This window comes from Anas acuta, chromosome 9 (genome assembly GCF_963932015.1).
Source record: "Anas acuta chromosome 9, bAnaAcu1.1, whole genome shotgun sequence".
Lineage (NCBI taxonomy): Eukaryota > Metazoa > Chordata > Aves > Anseriformes > Anatidae > Anas > Anas acuta.
Window position 1 is genome coordinate 3,282,586 of NC_088987.1, and position 6,000 is coordinate 3,288,585.

Below are 6,000 nucleotides of genomic sequence, written 5' to 3' on the forward strand. Positions count from 1 at the left end.
TGTCCCCTCCCAGCTCTTACTGCACCCCCAGCCTGCCCGTTGGCAGGACAGAGCAAAAGGCTGAGATGTCCTTGGCTTAGTATAAGCACTGCTCTGCAACAATTAAAGCATCGGGGTTATCAGCACTCTTCTCATCTTAAGCCAAAACACAGCATTCCACCAGCTACTAGGAAGAAAATTAATTCTGTTCTAACTGAAACCAGGACAGAGGGATAAACCTGGTGGCACAGGAAGAGGAGAAAGGAAGCTCATCCATTGCAAAGGGTCTCTAGTTGAAAAGGGTGGCACAGCTGAAGCAGCAGAAATGGGCAGAGAAACAGTGCTCTAATGGAGCAAGCAGACCACACTGTCCCTAATGCCCATTTCTGATGGTTTGCTTTCCATCTGTAAAATAATGGATCATCAGTGAAAACAGAGAAAATGTCTATCTCTGCAGCCCTCAGCTGAGGCTTGAAGGAGTTCAGAGTCCGGTGCCATCTGGAGCCATCAAGCAGAAACAGTCATAAGCCAAGAGGCAGAAAAAACTTGGGTGCAGCAAGTACACAACCCTCTCTATACCACAAAGACAAGACACAAGAAATGGTAAATATATATATATATATATATAATAAAATAAAATAACAAAATAAATAAAATAAAATAAAATAATTGCAGATCAAAAGTTTCTGAATTCACTGCAAGTTCCTAGATAATCATTTTAATGAGGGTTACTATTTTTCCCTGAGGAGTTGCAAGCACTGTTATGACATTATTAGCTAAGGAGATATTGCATAGAGGTATTCATGCAGGAGGAAAACCTTTTCCTAGCTCTGTTAGCTTTACCCCATTTTAACGTCTGGGTCACTTCACGCTGTCCAAGTCCTTCCTTGGCATTGCTCATCCCCAGGCGATGGCACCGGGCACCAGCTGTGGAGGGAGTGGACTGCATTGATCCCAACATGATAAACTAAAGCGTCATGATTAAACAAGACCAACTGTGTTTTCTAACAGCACAGCTCCTCCTGGAGCTGGTTTATCTGTCTGCCCTAATCCAAACATCCCAGAACAGAAGATACACGTTGGGATGTAGCAAAGGATTGTGTACATCAAACAGGAGGCAACACAGAAGAGAAAAGAGAGTTTGCAGCTGTTGTTTTACATGGACGTACTGAGTTGTACAGTCTTTTCAGAGGAGGCAGAAAGTGTCATTAAAAATAACCTTTATTAAATATATATCTGACTAACTATTGCTAAGAAATGCTATTTATTTTTTCATGAATTTTAAAAATAACAACCAATATAATATATTAATGAAAGCAATAATAAAGTGAAGGAATGAAAATGGTTCCTGAACCCAGTTCTCTCAAATTTCAATTTTCTGGCCTAATTTCGAACATTACAATGGTAAGTCACAATGTGTTACTCTCCATTAAATCCATATTCACAAAAATAACACAAGCTATTGAAGTTCTGTAATTTCTAGGTAGCGGCGCTTCTGGACTCAGACCATAAGATTGTACTCCTCAGTCCTAGATTTTATCCAAATAACAGAATCAGATGAGTTTTTTTTTTGTTTTGTTTTTTGTTTTTTTTTTTTTTTACTGTTATTTGCTTGGCTGTTTCAAAGTGATTTGAAAAGTCTTCGTGGCACCTTGTATAAGAATCCACAAATACAGGAAATTGGAAGGATGTTGCATCATTTGGTTTAATTCTATCTCCCATGTCTGGCCCCAGCTGAGCATTTTCTGTGTTGTTCCAGCCCTACTCTTCCCAAAGCAGCCAAGAAAGCCACAGAGCTGGAACATCTCACCTCCAGACTCTGCTCTCCTCCATCCCTACAGGTGCACAGTGAAGCCAATCAGGGCTGGAGGGAGCTTCTGGATGATAAAGCCATGTCAGGGTAATATCAGAGTTGGTTATCCCTAGTCCTGAGCCCATCGAGGCAATGACTGTGAATTGGTCATAGCAGGACAAAATCCTCAGGACTGCTACTGAGGTAGGAACTGAAAATCTCCAAATTCCTGTTGCCTTTACAAAACTTGCTTCTGAATACTTGATGAAAAATTGTTGGTCACATTCCCTCCAAGTTCAACACTGCATATACACTATACTCAAAAAAAAAAAAAAAAAAAAAAGGAATATGTTAATATCAACTGCTTTATGGCCTGACCCTGAATACAGGGTTTCTATCAGTGGGAGTAAATTGTGCACTGTATTCGCCTGAAAGGTCTCATGAGATTGTTAAAAGGGAACCACTGGTCAGAGAGCATTTCTAAATTGCTTATTACAGAATTATTATATGCATAATGCCTCGTCTGCACTAAAAATTCAACTAAAAAGACTCTGAATTTGAGAATAACCATATAATAAGTAAAATTTAAAAAATATTTTACACAAGAGAATATAAAATGTTAATAACTTAAATAACACATATCATGTATGTGTATAAGTGTATGCAAACTCACTAAAGAATTCTATATAGCATGCACCAAATGTAAATTTGAACACTTGATCTTTCTACATATGACACTCTGAAGTGTTATGTCCCATTGGATTAATTTTTAACATTTCAATTCCAATTCATTATTCTTCAAAAATTTGTAATAACTGGTATTGCAATATATACATATTACTAATACTAGTGAAAACACCATCAAACTTGTCTTAATCCTCAGAACACTACAAGATATTAGCATTTTCAGCAAAATGAAAAATGTACAAACTTCAAATATCGTACCAAAATATCCTTAGATGAACAAACCCCCCAAATTCATCAACTGATAGTACAGAAAACAAACAAACAAAAACAAAACAAAACAAAAATACCTGCATTTGATGGGAGAAACCTTAAAACATCCAAGCAAGCTCATTTTCTTACCACCTCATGATAAATAAAATATAAGGATGCGGAAAGCAAGAACTCCACCTCCCGTGCGGCAGACAGAGGTGAGCAACTCATGCTGGAGGAGTGAAGACATTTGAATAGTGAAACAGCTCTCACTTTTCAAAACCTGACCATACTCCTGCTGTGTTGCCAGCTGCTACATCCAGACACCAAGGAAAAATCCAACTCACTGTGCGTGTGTGGCAGCTTCATTAGAACAAGCACGGCCAAGCGTGATGCTGTTTTGTCTTTTACATTAACAGAACAGTATTATCAGGAGCATCAGTCTCTTTAGCACTACAATATCTGCTGCTGTTCGGTAGAGATACTTCACCCCTGGACAGCCCATCCGTTCACTTTCTGCACATTGTGACCAAGAGAAGTACTTTAAAGTAAGTGCAAAAAGTCAAAAATAAAAGCATCCTGACTACATTTAATCTGTGAGAGCCAGAAATATTCATAAAACTATAATATAAAAATATTATAAAACCCACTATTCATGTAGCACATGCTATAGCTGAAATCTGTAGCTTCTGTCATCTTCCCAGACAGCAGTAACGTGAGGTGTGTTGCTACAGAAATTGACCCTGCAGCTTGGAGATTGGTGTTTTGACCCAAAAGTATCCTGGAAAACCAGTATTTTATTATTGTTTCCGTAGGTTTTGAGTCAGAATCTGTTTAAGGTAACTTACCCTCTGGTTATTGCTGGGCTGTCTTCTGAAAATGTCCTCCAGCTACTTGTCTGGCAAGGATGTAATTTACAGAGCTGTCATCCCAATAGTGCTCACTGCGTTATGCTTTCTAGAAAGAAAGCTCCAAGCTATTTCCAGGCTTGCATTTCATGTGTTTTATTATTGAGGAATCCTTGGATTCTTCCACTTTCGAAGCATTAGAAAGGTAATTAGATCTGAATACTACGCATTACTACAGCCATGTATCCATATTTAAAACACAGAGATAAGCTACTGACGTAAATCGCACAGAAGGGTGCACAGAGGTGTAGCATACTTGCTATTTTAGAAGTAGGAAGGAGAAAGAGTGAAATGAAAACCCATTTCTGCTGTTTCTCTGCTTTCTAAGACCACAAGCAGAGAGGCACAAAGAGCCCAGAGGGAATCCCAACAGAGCCCCCACCTCGCCTTACACCCCAGAAGCAGTGCTTTACCCAGAAGATGTGCCTGCTCATGCAGGGCCAGGTCTGCTTTGCCCTGGGTGGTGGTTTGCAGGGAGGTGTCTGTGGGGGCATGGAGAAGGGCACCTCAGTGGCGGCTGGGAGTCAATATAACAGGTAATAATTTCTGTGGACCCAGAGCTACGATCTTTACCACAACTCACAGTTTATATATATATATAAGTTAAGCAAAAGTTTCCTCTAATGTAACAGGGAGTTTGTCATTGCACACTGGAGATACCAACAGATGTAATAAACAAATAAATAAATAATTAAATTAAATTAAATTAAAATAAATGTGGACGGGTGCACAACACATATAATGAGTGCTCTGGGTGATCCTACTCGGCAGGGAGGTTGGATCTAGATGATCTTCAGAGGTCCCTTCCTACCTTGGCCATTCTGTGATTCTGTGGTAAAAAGTGCTTACTGGAGCCATGTAGCCATATTGCCCAGTATCTTGCTTCTAGCCATGATCAGTACTGGTTTCAGACCAGGATGCATGTTGTGTGGAGTTTTCAATATTCTCTTAACTTCCAGCAGTCTTTTGGGTCTCTGATACTACTTCTCTCTTGGTAGTCAAAACTTAGTCTTCATATGCTATTCATAACGTAACTCTGTTATTCTGATACTAGGAAATAGCTGAAATTTTTAATGCAGGACTTCTAGCAAGTACAGTTTTCTCTGGATTTATTTTCTAAGTATGCCCAGGATAACAGCCAAAAAAAGCTAAGAAAGATTTTGAAGGAAGAACTTCATATCTTTCAGGGAAGATGCTGTGCCTTCAGTAAGAATTTTCTAGTGAAATTTGGTGCAATAGGCAACAGCATTACCTTGAACCTCAGGGTATTGCTATGGTATTCTGCAAGTAATACTTTTAAGTGCTAGAAAGTCAAACTACTCAGAGAATGAGTCAAAAATTGATCTGCTGGGAGAAAAGATAGGGGAAAATATTCTTTGTTAACTGCTTTAGGGACTATTAGTTGTGCATGAGCTTACCCAGTCCAGCACTACTTCACTATATAGTCTGACTACTTATTAATGCTAGCACTCTCAGTAGAAAAGATATATGACTCTTCTACTCAAGCAGAAACTGCTCCTGTTTATCAGCAACTGTTGCTCAAGGTTCATCTCTTGCAGATGAACTGTGGCAGAGAAGGGCTGCAGGTGGGGAGACAGGGAAAAAGATGCCTCAGCCACCTGCTAGGAGTGCTTTCACAGTCTTTTTTCATCAATTCATTAATTTATAAAACTGATATCTATTTATTTAACTAATTAAAAACAAACAAAAAATAAGTGCAATGAAAACAAAGGCAGATTTTTTTTTTTTTCTTAAAGTGAAAACCAAGTACAAACAGTGTTAATTAGACAGGTTCAATGGGACAGTGTTGCCAAGTGGAACAATGAAGGAGGCAGTTCCTACTGTAAAGGGAGGTGGTGGGTCTGCAAAGGAGACAGTTCCTACTGCAAATGGAGGTGGTGGGACTGCAACTGCTTTGTGAGCAGTTGCATTATTGAACTCCTCACCAGAAGATGCTCTATATTCTCACTTAAAATGGAATAAAAAGGCAGAGTGGAGAAAGTTATAGAAACAAAATGAATTTTACTTGTGCGTCTGGAATATACACCTAGTTTATGGACCCTTAAGATGAAAATGTGTGGTAGACAGAAACCAACTAGGGAAAGAATCATTTGTGCTTGCTCTTCTTCTACACCCTTGTGAGATTTTGTGTTTTTTGTGTGTATAATGGATTTAGAGTTTATAAACACATGGTCTGGCCCCATGCAATCATTCCTGAGTTGAGGACAAGAAATGCTAGACTTCTCCTTACAAACTTAGAGCTGCACATGTAGCAGAAGGTTGCTTTTGCCCTCATCTGACTCTGAACCCACCCTGGTCACAGGTTGGACGTGTTCAAAAACCCAAAAAAAAGGCATCATGTAACAGGAGACTTGTAGCTTGAAT